We start from the raw sequence: 24,581 nt of genomic DNA, 5'->3' as shown, positions 1-24,581 counted from the left end.
TTGTTTTTCTATTCTCTGTTGCGGATCGTGGGAACACTAGTAATTTCAAAATTGCTCTTGTATCACTTTCTGTTCATCTATGCTGCTGTGTTTGTTCAATCCTTTGGTGGCCTTTGCATACTCTTAAAATACTTCCTTTTCCATACAATTTTCTACATTTATTTCCCTCTTAGTCTTTATCTAGCCCAAAGCATCCATCCCACTGCACCCCTTCTCTCTGCTTGACTGTGCCTTACTATTGTAACAGTAGTGGTCTGTATCTGACATTTTCAGATTAGAGTTTATCCTTCCTTTTAAAGATAGCTGCTTGGCAGAGACTACAAAGAGCTCACCAGGTGTTCTAGGTTCACTGTGGAAAATGGTTTCACACGGTTGTTGTAGATTCCCATGATCTTGAAACAGTTGAGTGAATGAATAGGAAACTGAATCTTTCATGGCTGACATAGCTCTCATAGCTCCTATTGCTTCCCCGTCTTGTGATACCTAGTAATGTGAGATTGCTTACCACATTGAGTTTGGGGCAATTTATTGTAGACACACCAGCATGCCTCCTTCTTGGGGGTTTTGAGTAGAAACTTGGGGTTAGTCTGTGTTTCTGACCCACGATGGGAAGGGGTTTAGTGCACCACCGCCGTGTTAGGACTGCGCAGGCGTTCCCAGCCAAACATTGGGATAATACAGCCTTCTGTAAACTATCCCACCAGGTCTGGTTTATGTGCAAATCACAAGCTTTACTTTTGCAAATGGTTCCAATTTTTCTGCGAGTGATCAAAGGGTTGCGGCACAACAGGATCACTTACTCCAGAGATGTGTCTGGATCAAAGGTTAACATTTTTTGCATGGAATATTCATTTCTAGCATTGGTTGAACACTGTACAGTTTAGCTGGAAGCGGCGGTCAGGGAGACATTATCCTTTATGAAACACAAGAAAGTAATGCCAGGCAGAGGATTACAGCACGTGACAGCGAGGCCAAGAAGAACTGGTGGTGAAACTAAATCAAACAGAAGGGAAGCTGGTTCAAAGAGATAATGCAGCAAAGGTGATGAGACATACAGAAATGTAATTTTGATAATTGAAAGGAACAGTTGGGTCTCTCCAAGACGCACGAGCCGTAAAGCCAGAACTTTGCACAGCCCCATCAGACAGGGCATGGCTCACGTGGAATTAACGCTCGTGTTTCATCTGGGCTGGGGTCTGCCCCTCCATAAATCCCCAGTGCTTGAACTCCCTTGAGGTGAGCGAGCCCTGGTGGACTGGGGAGGCCAGCTGGAGGGCAGCTGAAGCAGCCGGCTGGGTGGCAGCATCCCTGGAAACCCAAACGTGATGCCTTTGCTTAGCGCTCTCCCTGTGCATCCTTTGGGTGCTCTCCACCTTGTAAGAGGAAGGGCGCTCTGTGGCCTTGTTTAGTGGGCACACAGATCTTTGCCAAGCACTTACTTGGTGGGTTTTCTTTGAAGGATTTATGGTTCCTTCCTTATATCTCAAGTAGCTTGGTTGCATAAATGGTTTAATGTGGAGATTAAAATATAAATTAAGACAGTTTAGTGAACTGAAACACACCACTTTTTTTTTTTTAACTTTTTTTTTGTCTGGTTTGAGTGTTTAGCTCTGGAAAGCATATTGCTACACCATACAGTTGTTAGCTTGCAGTGTACTAATTTCTAGTTTGACTCCACGGGGTCTTTTTGACATTAGATGATATCCTTATGTGCTACAGAAAAAGCAATCTTAGCTGCTTTTCTCAAGCACGTACTGATGTTGTTGCTGGGCAATCATTAGCTGAAATTTCATTTGCAAATAAATAAATAAATAAAGCCAGCTTCTCATTAATAAGAAATTGGTATGTGTGCAAGTCTGTTCTTTTAAACCCCCATAACTCAGCCAAATAAAAGCAGATTTTCATTGGACTACCAAAAGGCACATGTCCAACCTAGAAAGTGCATTTAATAACTTCCCCCCTTCTGCTGCTATTTTTTTTTTTACATTGACATTAATCTCCTGTGCACATTTGGAATTTGGAATGGAGTCATTTTCTAACTGCAGTGCTTCCAATTTTAAATATTCTGTTTCCTTTCAGTTTTTCCAAGCAATTCAAAGATTAGTAACACTGTAAAACATCTAAAAGCATGCTGGAAGTTTCCTGCTGCTTCAAGTGTTGTGTTATGTTATCTTTGGAATAATTTTAAGGTCCCACTGGTGTAGTATAACAAGTTATTATGTCATGGAGCTTATTAGTATGCCTATGGGAAACATTAATTCACACTGACATCATACTACGTTTTTCAATAAATCAGGGGATTTTTTTGTTTTGTCTTTAAGAAATGATGATTTTAGTGTTTTGTTTTTTTTTTTAACAAAAAGAAAAAGTGATCAGATTATTTTTCTTCAGTGTTGGGATGTGAACTGAATGGCTTGCAGGATGTGCGTCATTATCTCAGCAATGGCCTCTGCATTGTTACAGGGAATGGAAAGAGCAGGGGTTTGGGTGGTTTGTAAGACCTTTATTTTTCTAGCATATAGATGTTATTATAAAAGACTTTTTACTCTGTGATTAGCACAGCAGGCTTAAATTGCCTGGGCTCTGGTCATTATTATTTCTGTAATCCCAAAAGTTTATGATATTATTCAGGGTCTAAAAATGACAAAGTAGACTTAAATTTGGTAAGGATTTAATGTGTGATGCATTCCTTTTGGAGCTGAAAAGTCTGTTTTTGTTGACACAGAGAACTGAAAAATGACCACAGACCACAAAGGTCCCGAAGCATTGCCAGGGAAAATGTATAAAAAGGGAGCTGCCCTTACTGCGCTCTCTGTATGCAATTGATTTTATTCCCATTTCCTAGCTATACTGTTACTTAAAAAACAAAACCAAACTACTTAAGCTGTTGATTTGTCTATGGATGATGAATTAAACTAAGAATTGAATTTAACTTCCATAGGATAGCTAAATGATTATTATTCCATTAAGACATCTGGCATTTTATGAGCATTAATTGACTACCCCGATACATAACTGCAAATGCAGTTGTGTAGCTGGAGATCAAGCAGCAGCGCCTTTGTGTGTGCCACATGAACTTTTGAGACTGTGGAATGACCAGGGTTAATTCCCCCTTGGGTTCGGTTTGCCTCTGCGATACATGCAGCTTCACTGCTGTGAATGCATCACAGGGGGCTTGCTGAAAATTTGAGCCTCCCCACCAGTGGCATTTCAGATTTGGGGGGGGGGGGGGGAAATCACTATAGGGCGATGTTTTGCATGTGGGATATATTTCTTGGTAAGCGCTGCTCACCACAATCGGATCATGAAAGCTCTCAGTGTTTCTAAATAAAAGGCCAGTTATGACAAGTGTGAGCATATTCCATGAATAATGTTGATCCATGCTCGGAAAAATACTTTACAGGAGAAGTTTTTGGCATATCAGCCTTTTGCTGTGGAAGGGCTGGGGTTATTCCCTCGGACTCAGCAGCACACCAGTGAGGTTACAAGGCTCCAGTTTCAGAGGGGGCTTGTGGACCAGGTGGTTGGGTGTGTGGCTGGTGGGAGATGATGTCTGTTTGCAGTCAACAGGACAGACACACTTAGAAGTTTAGCTAATACTGTGGGAAATTAAATCAACAAAGTTAGATAGGCATGATATACCCATGATATTAACCTCAACTTTTCCTGAATCAAGTCAGCTTATTAATAGTAAGATTATACTCGAACTCGTGCAACAAAATGAAAATTGAGTGGATATGTAAAGACACTCAGGTTTTCCAGCTCTCTATGGAACTGAAGGGTGGAAACTCAGTAGAACGCTGTAATCCCTAGATTTTTGGCAGCAGAACACAAAATACTGAAAGTTTTATGAAGAGTCTTAAGAGATAGGAGCATTGCATACATTGAGGTGTTTTCTTTCTCTTGGTGGGGAGCCCTAGGATGGGTGTCATGTACCGCTGTGTTCCTTGCCTAAGGTGACCAACTGTGTTTACTTCCAGTTATTTTCCGTCTGATAACAGTGATAAAATTCAGGCATTTCAAGGCAGAAAGCGGGACACCTGGTCCCTTCATCTGCTTTGCGAACTCTTCTGGCTCATGGATATTTTATAGTAATTCTCCTTGGACGAGGGAGTTTGGGCACGGGCGGTTTCTGTAGTCGTTACTGGCTGAACCTACAGGGGAAAAAAGTATTGCTGTACGCCTTTTGCATCCCAAAGTGATACACTGCTGGAGGACCGTTGTCCTTCTGCACAAGAAAAAGGGCAAAAATAACATGAGGTGGTGGAAGGACGTGTTTTACAGTGTGTGTTTTACAGTGTGTCACCATGTGTGTGCGTTTATGGCCAGGACATCAGTTAAGGTTTTGCTGGCTTACTTTACCCGATAAACTCTCTTATTTCTCTTCATGTTTCTTGCTGTTATCCACAACAGTTAGCAACCTCTTCCACTAGATTTCAGGTACCTTTTACAGCCCAGGGAGCTGCAGACGATGTCTCTTCACACATTGGGATGCTTTCAGTAAGAGGGGAAGCCTGGACCTGTAGTTTCTGGAAAGGTTATGGAGGTGGTCCTGCAGAAGTTAAGACTAAATGTACAGTCTTCTGTGATAATTCTCAACCAGGCTGTTATAATTAAGTTATACCCCTTCCCATCCTTAGCCTTTGCTGCTCTCTTCCCTGATTACTTTTTATATTTGAAGTATGTTTTAATGAGTTAGTGCTGATTAGCCCATATGCACAGTAAGCAGAGCACCCTGCTGTCTGTTTGGTATAGTGGCAAATGATTGATGGTATGGACTGAATACAGAGGTGGAAGAGAAGATTTTGGAATAAATAACTGATCTTTTGGTTTTCATGCTAGTAGAGCCACATGACAATTATTAGAACTATTTTTTTTAAAAAGTATTTAACTCTGGTTAATTTTTCTGTGACTCCTTCCTCTCCCCTCCAAAAAGTGGTTAATTTTTCCTAATGTGGTGCCTTTTGATCATTTTAACAAAGACGTGACAATGTTTGATATCAAAGTTTAGAAATACATAACAAATTAAATAAATCATTGAGAAATGCAGACATTAGCTATCAAAGTGATAAGCACATTATCTCACTACAGTTTCTGAGCTATCAGGAGCAGGAAGGCGGCAATTTATATTCTGGGCTTAATTGCCAGTGTTGCCTGTAAATTCAAGAGATGCCAAATGTCCCACTGCCATTCCCAGAGCCAGCCTCATGCTTGGTCATGGAGTATCAGACCAGCTGAAGGAGGAGGGTGGTGCTCGTGAGAAACAGCGTGGTAATCGTCCTTATGGCCCTGCCGGGGGCAAAGGATGCTCGGAGGGGAGGAGGCATCTGCGCAAAGGGTTTCCTTCCCACAGCCTGGAGAACGGCATTGACTGAAGTGAGGAGCAGGGGATCATGCAAGTGGAGTAGGGCTGCAAAGGGAGCCCAGGACAGACCCCTTCTGTTTTCCCATTTTTGTAATTTTACTTGGTGCCGCTTCCCATATGCCTCTTTTCCACCCATATTTTGCCATGTATGGAGGGATCACAGTCTCCTCCTGGAAATCACTTTGCTTGCTTTGGGTGAAACAGACCCCAAATCCTCATTTCTCTAATCTTGAGAATGTCCTCAATGTTGTGGGATACCAAATGGCCAAACACTGTATCAAGGGCTGGAAAGAACAACTATAAATGTTATGAATACAGTGTTTGTGGCAGGTATCTACTTTAGCAGTGGTAGAAGGTAAACAGCCAGCACTGAAAGACTAAAGAAGGATGAGGAATATACATACATGTGACAGGAAGATCCATGAAAGTACAAAGCAGCTTAATTTTATGAAAACATAAAGATGCATTTCTTCTTTTACTAACCTAGATCAGAAGAATTTTCATGCAGTGTTAAGCAATTTAAACCAAAATTTGCCAGTTGCTTTGGAAGCAAGTTTTAACATAAGTCAGTATCAATACATGATGTCTTTTAATGTATGTCAGCCTTACTTTTACTTAAAAAATTAACTGGCTATATAATGATTTATGCATAGTTTAAAAACAATTGCAACATTTCACATGAAGCATGAAATACAGTAGTACCGTGTTTATCTCTTGTAAACAACACCATAAAGAGAAAAACAATGTGAATGCTACAGAGGAATACTATTTCTGCCTAAAAAAAGGTACAAATGGAATAGCACATTTCTGATTTGTATCCATCATTTCTGATAAATACTAGAAGCCCAGGGAAACAATGTATTATAAATGGTCAATGTCAGGCCCTAAATATGGCACACTAAATCTGCACACACAGGTCACAATCTTCTTTTTTCCTAGGGATGTGTCTGTATGTGGCAAAGAAGTAAAGATCAAACCCCATAACATACATCATTTATATGCGACTCTCTGTTATAGAACAGCATGGACATTGTTAATGAGAAGATCTGCTAAAAGAATATTTCCGTGAGTTTGTTTCCAGGCACACTGTGGCAAAAAGGAGATATCCCTTGGGAATTAAATAGTAATAAAATTGGGAGGGGGTGGGGGGTGGGGGGCGGAGCAGGGGAGGTTAAGAACAAAAAAACCCAAAACCAGACATGGTACTTGAATTTTTCCCCTTCTACCAGTTCATCAGCCATTGCAACAGCTTGAGGTAAAGAATTTGCAAAACATACATGGAGAGCTTTTTGCTGCTTATTTTTTTTAATCTCTGAAGTCCAACGGTGATGATGAAGGTAGCTGTGACATTTGCAATTTTCCATGCACCAGCCCATTCCATTTTCTTCCCTGGTGCCACTTACATGGTACAGTAAGCCTCCAGCATTGACAATAATTATAGCCTGAATAAAATGAAGAAGGTAATATGAACAAAGCTCTGCTGTAATTGCCTTTTCATTATTTGCTAACAGTTAGTTATTCAGTCACAGGGAAAAAATTACACAGTAATTGGTTGACAATAGGAAGCTAAAGCTAAATTCCAGAACTATGATATTTTTGTGTGTTGGTCTTTTAGACCTTTTATTCATATTTTGATTAAACAGCTAGAGCATTAAAGTGAAATATAAATGTAGCCTTGGTTCAGATTCCATAACATTAGTTTCCACCCCACACAATTTTTGTTCAGTTTTGAATTTTAAGCTATCACATATGGCAGCCCTGTAAACATTGTAGGCTATTGACTTTGAAATACAGATTTGCAGCTCTCATTCACTTAGTTTAACAATAGCAAAGAATCCCTTTTGCCTTAATGCTTTAAAAAAGTGTCCAGCGTGACTGTGTGCAAACAATTTAGTAGTGCAGTTCTGCCTTGTTTTAGACACTGAAGTGGAGAAACTCCAGTCTGCATGTGTATTACATTTTATTTGAGTTTTAAACAACAAGAAATCTTTAGCCACCGATGCTGTTTTGCAGGTGTGGGTGTAAAAAGTGGTGTGATAAGCCCCTACGTGGTGCGCTAGGCAGGAGTACCCTCTCAGTGCCGTGCGTAGGATTTTTGACTCAGCGATGTGGAACTGTTGCAGTTGGGTCTCAAGGAATCATGGGAAAACTTGCTTCTGATGTTTCTTTTCCTAGGCTTTCTCTCTTGTATTTTCTTTAGTCCGGGGGTTTATGTGAACCCCATGTTGCAGAGGAAATTCTTTCACTGTTTTGTTGTTTAATCAGTTTTAAATATATGGTTTTAATTGCTGCTGTTGCCCTAGGTTGGCCAAGGACTGTTAAGTACATACTACTGAAACCAGTTTACCTGCTTAAAGTTCAGTATTCGTTTAAATTTCATGCTTATTTAATGCCACCATGCATTCATCCAAAATCCAGGTGTTACAGTTGATAACACTGGAAAAGATAGGTTAAATTCCACAGTGTTTTTATTTATTGTACTGCATAGAGTGGCTCTGTAGATACTACCCTGGATGGTGTGAATTGTGCAAGGCTGTAACCTAGTGAAAAGTTTTAATTCCTAATTCTTTGCTTCTTTTGCTTCTGTACTTGTGTTGTCACTTGTAACACATTAGTAGCTCCCTGTAAACATGTGGTGGTTGGGCTTCCAATGACTCTTTTTTTTTTTTTTTCACACACACACACACCCTGTTTGTTATAAAGCCTTTAAAGGGGAGTAGGCTCTAGGTGCTGGACTGGTAACTGAAATCGGTATATTTGTTTCGTCAGACGTTTAATTAGAATAATGTTTTCCCATTAAGTGCAATCATCAGTGTTTCAGGAAGCAAATTTTTGCAAGTCTTAGGTCTTAAACTACCGTGCACTAATTTAGAGCTTCGCCTGTGTCAGAAACAAGAGGAACTGCTGTACCCTGAGTTCTCAGCTACTGCTGGGTACCTTTAGAAAAGCTCAAACTCCAGCAATGCAATCGCTGGAGGAATTAAAAATCCTGCAGAAGCTGAAACCAAACAAGATGTAAGTTGAAGCGCAGTTACAATGGAGCCTTTGAAGAGTTTCATTCTTATCGAAGTTGGCTGCCTCTGGGAGGCCCTGGCGGATGGGCTGGGGGAGCCCTCGCGAGGTGGCTGTGCTCTGCCCCACGGGCTGCGTGTTCTGCTCCACGCGCTGTGCTCTGCCCTGGGCGTCCCGAACCGACTGGGAGCAGGGTGAGCACTCTAGCCAGCCACAAACAACGAAATTCCTGGGCGTTTCATGGATATGACCTGTAAAGCAAAGCCATGCCTTGTTGTTCTGGGCCTGATCTGAACATCAGCGGAATCAGCAGAAATCTTCCTGCTGGAATCTCTGGATGGGGTCCTCCAAAGCAAAGTGCCAAAGGAAGCACCAGCAATAAACAAATACATCCCATCAGCCCAATTCTGATGTATATTTCATACTTTGCCCTTACTTTTATTTTGAGTCCTAGATCTTTATTATAATCAGTCAAAGTCCTGGCTTTCAAGTTGTGAATGGGCATCATAATTATCTAATGCAGCTACTCCAGAAATCAGATTAGTAATTAGCTGAACCAAACTGATTGGTGTGACTTCCTGAATGCATCTCTTTAATGTTGAACATTTGCTTTGTGCTTGAAGGATTTGTTTGTGTGTTTCTTGTGTGTGATGAGAGCTTTTCCGTAATTAGCTCCTGGGGGACAGCATATTCTAACAGTTAAAGAATAATTGCGGCCCTATGAAATGTGAAATGGCTTGGGCTGGCTTTTGTTGCAGCTTAATTGTATGCAACAAGTACAGGAGGCTTTTCATTTCACATCATGATAGTAAAGATGTAGCTTTCATAAATAAAGAAAGGAATTTTGTACCATGGTAAATAGTCTCTAATGTGTTAATTTTGCAGAAAAAACAAAACAAACAAAGCACATTTGAGAATTCTGTGTTATTGAAGTAGATGTTCATCATTGTTTCATTAGCTTGTAGTCTCTGTATGATTTTAATGAAAGGGAAAAGGAAGAGAAAAATAAGTGTGGCAGTAAAAGACAAATGATTTGGTGGTCAGTCTGAAGCAGCTTGTTTTCCTTGGAAATAAAAGATTTAAATGCTTTTTCTTCTGAAATTTCATAGAGGAAGGCAAAGGGTTTTTTGGGCAGAGGTTACAACTCTGTTCTGGTAAAATCAGTTGTAACAAAACCAGAAACTTATTATTCAATACTTTTCTTGAAAAAAAAGTGTGGGGAGGAAAGCATTATTTGCTTTCTCCTGTTCATACATGGGCGTGTTCTTTCTGTGCCTGTGGGTTATTGCTGTTCACTGTTCCAAGTAATTGCAGCTGCCCCTCTTACCTCGCTGTACACTTGCGATCACCTGAGTCAATTGCCTTATTGCTCAGTTTCTGTCAGAGAACCGACTGGGGGTATCACACCATCTGTGGCAGGGGGCTCTTGGGTGCTGTTCCAGGGAGCCTGAGCTTGCTGACTGTTAGCGTGGTTCAAGCCTAACGCCTATAGATAGGATAGCTAGATGCCACTCACAGGAGGCCATTCTGAATGCAGATGGTTTTCAGTCTGGTACCCGATTTACTAGCCCCAGGACAGATGCATGCATGCTTGCCATGAGGCACATTCAGAATTAGGAGTACTACTATGATATTTATTGATATCTAATTGCTGTTGTTCAATTATCAGCACTTTGTTTTGTGATTGTAAGCTGAAATTTTGCTAGATTAAATATAGCATTCATGCATATTTTCTCCCTTCAATCAAAAGACAGAATTGTATAAGTCTGAGTTAAACATCAAAGCTCCTGAGCCATCCATAGGCAGCATTGCTACAGTGTATCTATAATCACCATCCATTCCTGTGGCTAGTGGTACGTAGCATTTATTTATTTTTTCAGTACAGATGACAGTGATGCTGGAGTTTCATTGTCATCTAGATCTGATAACTGCGAGCCATTTTGATATGGTTCTGAGGTAATCTACAGTGTCAGACTCTCAATGTCATGTTGTCACTACCACTTCTTTCCATAGCATCGCCATAGGCAATAGCTCTGCTGCTGCTTTTCCTTCGGGGGTTTCCCTGCAGAGGCTACAGATCATATGAGAAGTCACCACAGGAGTTGTGTGCCCCCGGTAACAGGAGGAGAGCAGAACTGTGTCCCCCCCAGCGACCCTGCAATCAGCTCTCTGGCTGGGCTTGGCTATGGCTGAGGTTCATGGTTGGTGCTTGGTGGAGACAGGTCCTTGGGATGCTGCTGTTTTCCCTTTGGCAGCATCTCAGGAATTTGATGTACAAGTCCAACCACTGCATTCCGCTGACCCGGAGGGAAAGGGAGGGTGTCCTGCTCATGCTCCGCCTGCGCTTCCCTTGGGTGTTGAAGCGATTCTGATAAGAAACAAAGCATTTATTTGTCCAACCTTGTGTTTTTACACTGCTCCCCCAACACAACAAGTCCTCAATATAGCTGTTGAATTGCCGTCGGTTTTGCCATGAAAAGTCCTTTGACAGAGGAAGTGAGAGCAGTGGGTGACCCAGAAGCAAGAATTAAATTCTGCCTATGCTGAAGGCTCTTAGGAAATGGCTGTAAACCCCCTCTGAATACGTGCCTGCTGGGTACCGCTACCGTGTGCACTTTTATATTTTTCTGTGCAACTGACGGCTGAAAGTGATTCGGACGGTGCAGCTTGTGTGTCTGCCTGGTGAAATAAATAGGAATAGCTCTGAAAGTTCTAATTAATTAATGTTTTTTAATTGAAAGGTTGATTTAATGAAGTTATTTTTGTTTAGCCACTGCTGTTATAAAAATAGCATTCTGCAGATAATGTTAATTTTGTCTTTTGTGGGAATTTTGCATCTATTTGAAAGAAATCATTATCAAAATGTTCAGGAGGATGTGGTCGGTGACCTGCTGTTCCAGTTAGACATGCACAGGTCTATGGGGCTGGATGGGATCCATGCAAGGGTCCCGAGGGAGCTGGTGGAGGTGTTCCCCAAGCTGCTCTCCATCACTTGTCAGCATCCTACATCCCAGGCTAACTGGGGTGGGGAAGGGGCCGGAGCACCAGGCATCTGAGGGGCGGCCGGGGGCACTGGGGGGGCTCAGCCTGGAGAGGAGGGGGCTCAGGGGGGCCCTGGTCGCTCCATACAAGTACCTGACAGGAGGGGGTGGGCAGGGGTCGGTCTCTGCTCCCAGGGAACAAGCGACGGGACAAGAGGGAACAGCCTCGAGCTGCGCCAGGGGAGGGGTCGGTTGGGTGTGGGGGGAAATTTCTTCACTGAAAGGGTGGTCAGGCATCGGCACAGGCTGCCGGGGAGGCGGTGGAGTCACCATCCCTGGGGGTGTTTAAAAAACGTGTAAACGTGGTGCTCAGGGACACGGCGTGGTGGTGTGGGCTTGGCAGTGCTGGGTTAATGGTTGGACCTGATGCTCTCAAAGGTCTTTTCCAACCTTAATAATTCTATGAAAATTACTTTAAATTAATTACTAGTATTTTCTAAACAGAAGCCTAGTTTTTGGTGACCAGAAACATTTAACTTAAAAACTTTTTATAGAAATTCTGGAGAATGTTTCTATGAAAATAATTGAAAATGGTTTGTTTTGAATGTGTTTAGGACGCTGAAAAGTAAATAGGAGAGGTGATTGTCTTAAAAAACCAAACGACTGGTGATTGTCTTTAAAACGTACCTCTTTATGTGCTTACTCTTTGCTTCTCAGAGAGTAATATTCACTCTTATCTCAGAGGACTAGTAGGAAAACCCTCCTGAGGGAGGTTAAACATGTAGAGTACTGGGCCTGTAGGTGAAAATAATTTGTATTAAATACAAATTACTATAATTTCCAACAAGTGATCATCGTGGCCAGTAGAAGCATATTTGTTTTGATTTGCTAGTGGAAAATTGACCCAAGACTGTACCTAATTCTTTAAAAACTACAACTTTGCTTATAAACAACCCTGATAAAGTGGTAGGTGACTTTTCATAAAACAGTCTGGGAAGACTGAAATATAAAATAACAGGGAATTTTTTCCCCATTAACTAGCTTCATGACAAGTTATTGACTTGACAGCACTTAAGTGCTTGTCATGTTTATTTTTTTTCCTCTGAAACAGTGTGGTGGTTTACCTTCGATGTGGGCAGCAGTGGGGCCACAGCTCAGATGTGGTGGAACCTGCTGAGCCTTTTGCCTCTGGTTCAGCTGTAAACCCCTTATCCACTTCTCAGCTGGGTTCGAAAGAGACCACTTGGCAAGTGACTTGTTTAATGTCACACAGTATTTTAGTTGACTAAATGCTTGGAGAAGCATAGGCTCTTTCCCAGATCCCTAACTTTAAATTCACAGTTAAATAAATAGAGTTTTGAGAGGATTCAGTAGAGGGTTTTTGACTATTACAGTGCAAAGGTGGAAAAATTAATTTTAACCAGTAGAACAATCCAAAAAAATCTTATTTGCTAGGTTAGACCAAGTTTCTGTCTTACTGAATTGCATTAGAATAGAGGGACAGGATAACTCTTCAAGTGCTCAGTAACGCCACAAGACAGTGATTACTTCCAGCAGATATGTAACAAGATGATGAATGGAAGCTTTCCAAACCTGAATTTCCTCAATTAAATAAGAACGTGTTGTAGTAGTGTGCACTGGTGGAAAGCTGGTCATTCCCTAAACCATATGTATTACTTCTCTTTCCATCTCATTAGGAGCATAAAAAATTGCATCATTACTGTTTTTAAATATTCTCTGACATGAAAAGGAATACAGAATTTGGAGTGTGTGCTTAAATTTCATTTGACATCTTATAAAGTCAAGACATGACCATCATAGGTCAAACTTGTAGAATAATGTCTAGAGCTAATGTCATCCTTTAAAAGGCACCGCGCTTTTTTTCTGCTAACATAAATGGAGCATAAATGTAAATATGACTGGGTGTCTGATAGCATAAGTAGCATAAACTGTTTCTGGGTGTTCACCTATAGGGAAAGCCTTTGTTGCTGTGTAGCTGGGTTGATAAGTGTGTTACTGAAGTCACTCAGGTAGGTACTGTGGGCTGAAAGCGGCCGTTTTACTGCCTTCCCCTAGAAAGAATAGTTGTATTTATCTTTACTTAATCTTTCTAAACAGAGGGTCTTAGCTAACTGAAGTCAATGAGAAACTTGCTATTGACTTCAATAGGTTTTGAGTCGGTTCTTTAAGTCATTAATATTTGTTAAGTTTTGACATGAGTATATTTGCACTCAGAAGGTGGCAATCAAACCTGGATTTTTTCCTTATGTTATGTAGTGCTTATTTTAGTGTGCTGTTAATACATCCTAACAATTACTCCTTCCTGCCCACGGAGCATCCATATGATTTGTGTTTCTTTTGGGTACTTAAAACTAATCTTTGTTTTCTCAGGCTTTTAGGTGGGACACTTACCTTAATCCTCTTATGTTTGTATGCCTTGAAGTCATGGTGCTTTGTATGATTTAGGATTTCAAGAGCCTGACTTAGAATCTCGAGGTCAGCTTGACCTTCTTTGTTAGGTGGTATTTTTTCTTGCTACCACAATTGTGAGTAATTCTTAGAACTTTTTCTGAGTCTCCCGCCCTGGTTTGCCTTCTTTGTCTCCCCCCCAGACACATGCACACAGCTTTCCCTTTGTTTTTATCTTTTCTTTTTTGGCCTTATTACTTGCCTGTGATTTGAGGTTGTTCACCAATTAAAAATACACATCCTATCTTAGCATCACCCTATTTTGAATCTGCATCTTTTGCCTTGTTAAGGACTAAGATTTCACTATACTAAACAAGTAGGCTATAATATCATAATTTTGTAATTCCTTGATGATTGGATTATCATGGTTTCATTGGTTTATTGAGTTGCCCTTCAGTGCGCATGAAATATTTTTTCATTTGATCCTTTTAGGAAAAAGAGCATTGTTCATCTGAAGTTAGGAAAGCAGAGGGCATTGATAATTTCCTAAATTAACTACAACATGAACTTTTTTTGTGTGTGATTTGTATGACTTGTTAGCTATGACTTCACTCGAATTTTAACCTTTTTGGCTGATAACCAGGTCTTAGGTTTTTATAATACCAGTATCTAGTCAGCTAAGACAAATTGATTCAGACAGTTGTCACAGAAGTATTTAGCTAAAATTACTTCAAAAGTTTTACACTGCTTGACATTACAGTACTGTCTTTGAAGTGTATACCCTGAAAAATATTTGTTATTAACAGTTCCAGACAGGTGTTTCACCAAAGACATGTGAAGATGTGTAGAAGAAAAGATTAATATTTTGCAGTAGGTTTAGCCTCTGGAGGAAATATTTGTCTCACTTGTTTGGAATTCCACTTGTCACCTCAGCAAAAGCTTTGTTCGCAGTCAGGTTTTGTTCTCAACAAGTGAAATTAAACTGTATTTGGTCCTAAGAATTAACACAACATATGGCTGGGTGTTATTTAAATAGCTGCTGTGAGATAATTGTGAGGCAGTCTTTTACAGGCTGTGGTTCTGCTTTTACGATACTTAAAGCAGGGGTACCTGAAGATTCCAATTAGAAAATGCTCACGTTGGGATTAAAACAAGAGAAGAAACAGTCTACGCTAGTACTGCGGTGGCTGTTGGTGAGATCCATCCCACCTGCGAGAAGCCCCAGGAGTCTGGAGGGGGATGGGGCAGGCGTCGTGATATCCAGCCCTGGCTCCGAGGTGGGTCGGCAGGCCTGGGGGTGTCCTGCTGCAGCTGCTGGTGTTCCTCTGCCGTGTGTGGCAAGGGGTGGTGACTCATGCGGGGCGCTCGCTGTGCTGGGGAACGAGCCTATATGTTGCAAACCAGTCTGTTTCAGAGCCCTGAAAAGCTTTAGGACTATGTTAGACAGGTTGGGGGCAGGAAGGGACCAGTCAGGGGTGTCAAGATGCTGCAGGTTTGCAGCTGGAGAGAGCAATAGCCCAGTGCACTGACTGCCTGCGCTGCTGGACCGCGCTGTCGGGCTTTGAGCTGAGGACTAACTTGACTGAATTCCTGCTAGGCTTAGACAAGTGGATAAGGACGCAGCTGGATTACAGCCTTGCTACGCGTTACTTTTTGTGGTTATGAGAAAGGAAACTTTAAGATTCTAGAAGGGAAATTATGAAATAAACCGATTTTGGACAGAAATATAAGCTGTTCTGGTGAGGCAGTGTTGTACAAATTGCTGCATACAGAATAGTAGATGAAATTAAAAATGAATTGAGCGTGAGTTCTGGGTTGTAAATGTGTGATGGATCTTAAATTCCCATCTTTGGGTGGGGATATTCTGTAACCTGCTTAAAATGCAGCATTTCTGTGCAGGCTAGCATTAGGCATTTGGGAACACTGCCCATTGGTGCCACCTTCGTTGCTGGTGGAAACTATGGAACCCACAAGATAGCTGCTGAGATCAAGAGAAGCAAGGGTTTTGATTTTCCTTCTGAGCAAAATGTGTAAAAATTTGGGTGGGTTATTTCATTTCTGTTGTGCCCTGCTGCATGAGGAAGGGGTGCAGTGAGTGTCCTCTGATTCCCAACGCCGAGCAGTCCTCATCCTCTCCTTACACGACAGGCTTTGTGCCTGGAGTGAAGAGCCTGCTCCTGCGCGGGGACAAGGTGTGGCTGATGAGTCTGAGATAAACCCCCACACAAAAAAGGCACTGTGTCGCTGAATGGGTTTCCAGTGTAGCTCTTTAATTTCATCTCTTGGAAATGTTTCTCCTCTTTCATCCAACTGCCTTTATCTTAACTTCTGATCTGAGGAAAGCAGCAGCCTTTCAAATTGAACAAACCGTGTTTCAAATAGGCTCTTCTGCTTGTGACAAGATGTACCTCATTTTCTCTGCAAGCCCTCAGCAAGGTCACACCTTTTTAATTTATTTTCTGTAAGAAAAATCTAGTTGTGTGATAGAACAAGGCCAGATCTAGCTAGAGGTCATTTCTTGAACTAGTCGTAAAGTAGAATAGGATTACAACCATTTAATATCCCAGAACTTAGCAAGCATAGTTCTATTAAAATATGGGGGTTGTATTTATAAGGCAACATAAATAGCTGCTTAAAGTTGTGGCCAATTTGGTTATAATAAAAGGAATGTTTTAGGGTTTTTTTCCATTTTTACTATGAGAGTGACCCTTCTTTCCATTTTTCTTTTTTTTTTTTTTTTTTTTTTTTTTTTGGTAACTACTAGACATAAATTCCAAGTACATAACTTCTTGTGTGTGTGTGTTTCTGAAATAAAAAAAATAATCTTTTTTCATCTAATATCCGTATTTTATATATTTTATTAATGAGTATTAATATGAGATTAATACAGGATTAACATGTTTAACAGAGTTTGCTATTGGTTCAGCAACAGCAAGGTACTGATCTGCATGCCGTCTGTATGTTGTCATAGAAATTGAGATAGATGTGTTTCTGACAGACATTAGTTTCCAGTCTAATCCTTAGACAAATTGTGCAACTGCAGAACATATATTTATCAGTAGGGTAGTGCTTTTTTAACCAAAATTTTACAGCCGTTTTTTTGTTAGATTTCTCACATTTCCCAGAGAGTTGTGTCCTGTAAGCCTGTTTTCTTCCATGTTTTCAAATACCAGCTGTTGCAACATCAACCTTTCACATGCTGGTGGTTTTTCAACAAGTGGCGTATGAAAGAGAGAGAGGTTTTACTGGCGGAGATGCTGGAGACCTCTGCAACAGTGATAGGGAGAGCCTAGGTCTCACCCAGGTCTGGCTATGGAAATGTCACGGGGCTGTCTGGGCTGTTGGGGGCTGTCCAGGTGCCCTTGTTGCTCAGGTTTTCTTCTCTTCAAGTCAAGTCCATTATGTCAAGACCTATCTAAACTTCTTCCTTTTACATCGTAAATTCAGCAGACCGTAACACCTCCTCCTAAGTGCTTCCAATCCGTTTGACTGACATGTATGCTCACTATACGTCTATGTGCTCAAAGTTTGGATGAAAATTGAAAAAGGCCATGTGTACCTGTGAACTAGCTGGTTTTCTTAAAGATTTTCCTTTTCTTCTTCTTTTTTTTTTTTTTGTAATTGATAGTATCACAATTACACTGTGACCTACTGCAGCTCAACCTGTATATTCATGCTGTATACACGTAGAAGTGTACATACACCACATTTAAATGCTGTGCAAAAGGGTGACCTGAATGGTGTGAAACTGAGGTAGGGATCAAAGACATTCTTGGGCTCTGACAATAATGTGCTGTGTGACAATGATTAACTTGTCTATCAATGCGCAGTGTGCAGCTCTACCTTACAAAATTCCTCTTCTATGGGTAAAATAATAGTGCTGATTGACATCACCATATGTGGTGAGGATTATTTATTAATAGCTACTAACATTTTTGACCACTCAATAGGTATCATTATTTTCAGTTGAACATAACTCATATTTTGATCTGTATGACTAAATTTACACTTACATGGAGACTGTTGGGAAAAAATTACTATAGTCTCACAGTAATTTATCAGCATTCAGTAATACTTCATGGCAAATGGAGGCCTTTTCTAATAAATTTTATGTGTTAGAATAACATGGAGAATTTTAAAATATTGGAATAATACCAAGAGTGTGTGTTAAAATAACAAGCCCTCAAATACCAACAGAATACAGAAAAGGAATTGCAATGTTGCTCTTTTGCCCATTCAAAATTAAAGTGATATAGGGTATGTCTTCATGTTTTCCTATAAACATATTTCTATGTTCAACAGAGCAAAATCAAGGACAAATTTTCTCGAGGGTTAATTCCTCCATGTGTAAGAAATCAGGGTGAAAATGAATATGGTGTCAGAATGTCGATTAAGCAGAAAGAGTCTCATCTTTTTCTGGGAGACTAGGTTTTGTATTTTGAGTCCAATTTGATAAGATTGCTAATAAAACCTCTGGTCATCTTTCTTCTGGCTAGTCTAAGGAGCTCCCACCTCTCGAGAAAAGTGAGGTGACTCTGCAGGAATGTAGGTGTGACTTGGCTCACACGAGCAAGTCCTGCAGATCTGAATGAGGAGCTTCACCTCTGAGGCTGAATCAGTAAAATGATATCTGCACATACGCCTCTGCAGAATCTGCATCTTGCTCTGGGATTGCAGAGAGGAAATAATTATGGGGTTCCATCGTTCCGTTTCAGAGCTTCAATTAAAAGTGTAATATCACTGAAGATATAGATGTTTGGAAAATGATTGTTTAAAAATATCTTTGCACTTCTGTTTCCGACAAGACTGTGTTTTGCATGCACTGTCTTCACTGAGCTTCCCACTATGTGCTCATCATTCTGTGAGTCCTGCATCTCTAGATAGGTCTTTTGATCATCTGAAAGTCAAGTGGCCTACACAGGCATCGTTATAGAAAGGTGATGTGCAGTCCAGTCTGTTTATTTCTTGCACTGAAACAAGACCATCTGTTGTCTGAAAAGTACCTACGTTTATTAAGTGTTGCAGTTAAATCCTGACTAATATGAGACTGACTTAGACCAAAATTATGCAGAGTGCTTAAGCTCATGCTTAAGGTTGGTTGACTTCAAGGAGATTCATATTTTTAAGGAAAAGAGCAAGAGAACGTAGACTTCAGTGCAGTCATGAACTGATTGCTTACTTTTTTGACCTACTTGATTACCATTTAAGAACTTCAGATTTGGGGAGGGGGGAATTGAAACAAAGTTAGAGTTTGGAGCATGTAAATAATTTAAATGGAACTCTTTGAATAGTAATGATTCATGATCTTCCATTCTGTAAACTACTGCATGGAGGAAAAGTTAACATTCTTTTTGCATATAGAATGATACTTCTTGTTAACAGAACTACTGCTATAATGTGTTTAGTGCATCTTGAAAATGTAAACTGTAGTCAAAGCTACCTGCAGTGTTGGATAGTGTATATTCTTCTTGTTTTGTCTTTTTTTTTTTTTTTTTTTTTAATCTGTGAAAGTAATTTTAATGAAAAGCTGTTCTAGAGTGGGGGAAAAAGATTATAATTGTGATTTAATAAGTTCATTGAAACTGTTTCTCAGTATCCTATACATCTGGTAAAACTATCACACGTTTCTCCTGGTTAATAAAACCTGTGACATATTTATGATAGAAATAACAGTTGTACAGAGCAAGAGTGGTATTAGGGATTCCTAACAGCCTCTTTAAAACACAAATGTCTTACTTGGAAACATTTTGAATTTTTAGTTCTTTCTAGTTAGAAATTCTTCTTCCTCAAAATAGTGCTAGTTTGAACTGCAAAAGATAGAATGATTTGTAAAAGCTGTTCTATATTATTTGGGTAGACTATGAAAAAAACATGAAAGCCTAAAAAAGATCAAAAGTTTATTTATATCGCTGGCTTATTTCTAGTGGAAAATCCGTTGACAGATCTCTGTCAACAAAAATTTGCTTTAGCCAAACTTATCCCAATTTCAACATTACTTTAGATATTATAGTTGAATTAACTCCTGATGTATTTCATAATTTATTCCTGCTTTCTGGTAATGCAATGTTTTGATATTGTATCACGCCTACTTGAATATTTGTTAAGAAGATGTATGAGAATATGGGACACTTCTTTTAACAGAAATGTCAGTATTTTCCAATGTGACCCTGGTCAAGGAAGTTCAAGAAATTAAGTAATAACGCTTACTCTGTGTGCAGGAATGACTTTTCAGTATAAGTACAAAGAAAAGCATTAATAAAATAAGAATTAGATGTGAATAGTAGTATTCATTTTGCCTAATATTTTGTACCTTGAAACTGAGCACCTAAGCAATGATATAAGGCTTCCTTTACAGTCAAGCAATAGGAAGAAATACTTGTACAGGGCAAAATACTGCATTTCAAGGGTCTAAGACACAGCATGGTTCAGTTTGTCAGGTGCTTGTCTTTATCGACTAGGCTATCCAAGGGACCAGCAAGGCTAGATGCTTAACTTTGACATGACTAACATATGTGAGATGAATCCTGTTTGTAATTCATGATGTAATAATAACATAGATCAATTGATCAGTTGTTACTTGTTATAATGCTCTGTGGAAAGCAGAAATAAAATGCAGGGAGACTGTTAACTGTAAAAAAGGCAGGCAGAAAATGGCAGAAATATGAGTACAGATATGAAAACTTTGTAATTATATAGATAAAAATAGTTTTTGAAAGGGGGAAAAAGATTGAACACAGAGATAAGCTGTTGTGTGCTCAGATTTGCATCCAACTTTGAATTTGCCAAATTTGCAATGAGAGAGATAAATGCTTTTGAAATGTATTGGAAAATTGCTGCAGGATCTCCTTGTATCATCCAAAGGTGGTATCTTAGGGTAATATAGAATGGCACTGTTTGTTGGGCTGTGCTAATTTTACCCACAGAACATCTGTGGATTTCTGCTGAAAGTTGGATCCTGTGCTCTGAGACACCTGTGTCGGACACAGAGCAGGGTGAGGAATGTCTGCTGCTGCCTTCCAAGCCCTGTGGAAGATTGTATGTAGGTCAACAGGTGAGTCTGAAGAAATCTGTGCTATAAATATTGATCAGCATAATTTAGTTTTCGTGGACCTTTTTTTAATAAGAAAGGTCAAGGTGCATATAGAGTCAAGGAAGTGTTAGTATATAAAGTCAAATAGTGCCTAGACTCCTAAAATATACCAGTTGCAGGACTCAGGACTGTTCTAAGTGATTAAACTTTTCAGGACTAGCTAATACTATTGCCTTGAGACTGTGGGTAGTCTTCATTAATATCCCCAAGTGTATGGGTTTGAGTTAGGATCCAAAGCAGACCTTTGTTTCCAATCAGTACAAGACCATAGGAGCAACACCAGAGAGTCGTGCTGCGTAGCTGAAGGGTACTGTCCGTTGTGTGTTCGTGATGTACGTTGTGGATACATACTTCCTTGTTGCAGCAACAAACTTTCTAAATACTCAAGACAATGAATCATTTAATTTCCCTGTTGCAGCCTGTGTCGCAACCCATCAAAATATGTTTCTGTATGCCCCTACTCCCCCCAAATGAAATAGTAGAAACTATGTGGACTTCCCAGAGGAACTGTTCCTGGTCAGCGTGATGGTTTTAACTGACCAAAAGTAAGAATTATTGTGGCTATTATGATAGTGTGGGAAATTCAGTTTTTGTGAGGGTGGGGATTGGAAAATGTAGAAATACCCTGTGGTATTTCATCAATGTTTTATATAGTAACATACTTCACAAGAAAGTTTTATTTACTTAGGCAATTAAGAAGCAAACCTTCCTGTTCTGTATTTGGCATTCTGTCCTAGAACCAAATGCCCATGGCAACTTACGGTCTGTTTTAAAATACAAAATGTAAATTGGAAGAGAGTGCAGCGCACACCTGCTCATCTCCCATCAGATAGGCAAGCAGTGTGCAAAATGCAAACTGCAAGCAGCTGTAGCGAAGAAAAAACCAAATCAGGACGTTCTCTGCTTTCATACAGAGAAAGGAACTAAAGCGATTGCAGGAGAGGCACAAAAGCCCTTGTATTTCATTATTTTTAACATGAAAGACACCTTAGTACAGTGGTGGCAAAAATAAGCACAGTAAACCCAAGTTTTGGGGTCTGTGTCTGGAAATGGTGGGCAGGGAGAAGAGGGTTTGCCACTTACATGATCCTGCTCCAGCTGCTGCTGCTTGTGATGAGATCTTTTTCTCAAAGTTCTGTGAGAGGGATTGATACTGTTTGATAATTACGTTATACAGAATGACTTGAGCTTCTTGATGGCTCATTTTGTTGCTTTGCAGACACTGATTATTACATTTTGGCTGTGGCCCAGTTTTTTTATGCAGGCTTCAGCAGCAGTGAACTTAAAGCTCCAAATTTTCTACTTGCTATTAATGGAGAGATTTCACTTCTTTGTAGCTTCCTTTGGTATGGTTGCTCCCTTCATCACAGCAAGTGTCATGCTCTGGTTGTACCATTGGTGAATACTAAGCTCCAGTCGTTGTACATCTAGTGAGTGCAAAGAAACATGTATGTTCTTCATTAATTCCAGATAATTATTGCTATTAGCTCTTTTCATATGGTCTGTGGGCAGTTGTTATTCTAATAGATAGGCTAGCGCATCCACTCATGCAAACAATTACTTGCCTACCTTATAAAATTAAAAGGCTTCCCATTCTAGTGTTATATTTAGTTTATTATTTTATACAACTTAGAAAGTTGTTATGCAACCATTTTGATTACTCATTTACTTAATAGATTACAGCAGATGCCAAATCTGCTTTGCTTACAAGTATCTTCTGTAAGGAGTTCTGTAACTGATTTTTTTAGATGACAAAATGTAGAAACTTTTTTTGCCAGTTGTTCATTTTTAATAACATTTGCAGAATAAACAACCACTCATGTAGATTTTTTTTGAAATCACATTTATACCTCTGAAAAATTTGTCTTATAAAAGTTACTCCCAAGAAATGCTTTGATGCAACAGAACTGTGTGGGGAAAACTGATGCTGACTGCTTTTCTGTTTTTTTTCTCCATGCAGTTGAAAGGTTTTGCTTTCAACTTTTTTTCAATCTTGAAACTTTGCTTACAGTCTGTTTTGTTACATACTGTAAAATGCAACACTCTGGGAGTGATTGGTGAATCAGGTTCCACGGCAGTGCAAGTGATTGCAGCTCTAGCTAGTGTTCACGAGATGTAAAAGTGAAACACATCGCATTTCTTCAGGCATTCTGTATTTGACATTGGCAATTAATCTGTACACATGTTAGTAAAGAGAATGAAATTACTTTGGCAGCATTCAGTAAGAGTCAAAGTATCACCTCCAAATATTTCTTGTAACAATGTGATGATCTACTTTGGAAGATGAGCCTGGGAGTCTTGTTCAACGCAACCAGCCGTGTGTTGGCGTGACGGCCCATCACCAGGCAGGCCAGCAGCATAACGTTTAGCGCTGCTGTCCTTGGCTTGCTGTGCAGAATGACGCTCGCTTGGCCCTTTACGTGCCCTCCTTCCTACCTTCTCCATCCTTCTGCGGTGACCCCGTGCTCTGGATTGTGGTGTGCCTCTGCCATGACAGGATAAATTCAGTCTTGTTCACCATGGCTCATTGCCAGCAGGCTCCAGACTTGCCTCTTTCTTGCTCCTTCATCCAGAATCCACGGAACTCTTTCCAAAGCTAAAGGCTTTCCAGTCATGTACACAGGCCTGTGTGATGTGCTTGGGCTGCTGCAGGTGAGAAGTTAACTTTCAATTTACTTCAGCCATAGAATCGTAGAACCATTTACGTTGGAAAAGACCTTTAAAAGCATTGAGTATGTTACATGTTACAACTAACACATACTTGTCTGGAGCTGTAGGAGCTGTTAACACCTGCAAACCTGTAAAACTCACTCAGTTGCTCCTGGAATCATAGCACAAATACAAGTCCCTATATGTCCACATATTCCCTCTGTCCCTCAGCTAGAGCAGAAGGTTTCGTGTTGGTGTTAATTCTGAAGACTAATAAAAGACTGTGGCTCAGGTTAAAAAGAATTTTTTTTCCCCGTCATGTCTTGGGCACTGCTGGCTAAGTTTTTAGTAGTGAGGAAATTAAAGGATGTATTTGGTTATAGTTTTTGAAGGGACGAGGTACCAGAGAAAAGAATATTTTAAAAATAACACAAATACTAGGACTTGACAGAAACATGTTCTTTTTAATGGTCTTCCCTCTCCTTCTCCCTTGAACTCTGTATCAGATGGATCAAATGAGCAACATTATATTTACAGTTGTCTGTCTTTAGTAGCATGAATCCTGAAGAATTCAAAAGCAGCAGTCTTCTAAATGCATTGAAAAGCAGCTCACATACAATTGACTTAAAGAACATAACCAACGTGCAAACAGTGTCACATTAATGCAAAAAAAACCCCAAAACAAAAACAAAAAATAACCCAAAACCCAACCCTGACGTGGTTAATGTATTTGGTTATTGACTCTAAATTAATGTATTATTATTGCGTTTCCATTTTAAATAAAACACCTAAGTGCATAACAATTCTTGGCAAGATGAGAAAGGCAAATAAAAAGTATTTATTAGCAGGAGGCATTGTTTTTGGGGGTTGGTTTTTTGTATATAAAGTTTGTCAAAGGGGGTCGAACTGAACTGTGTAATATTGATTAATATTTTGAGCAGTAAGCTCTCATTATGTGGTGTAAACTAATCTAGATCTCTCCATCTGGCAGTTGTGAGGAGAAGGAGACAAGTAGTCAAGAACATTATCCATCAGTTGGAGCCCAGTTAAGTACTTCGCTATAATTAAACTTTAA

The sequence above is a fragment of the Falco punctatus genome (genome assembly GCF_963210335.1).
Source record: "Falco punctatus genome assembly, chromosome: 14".
NCBI lineage: Eukaryota > Metazoa > Chordata > Aves > Falconiformes > Falconidae > Falco > Falco punctatus.
The sequence above is the reverse complement of the archived record's forward strand: the minus strand, read 5'-3'. Positions refer to the sequence as shown.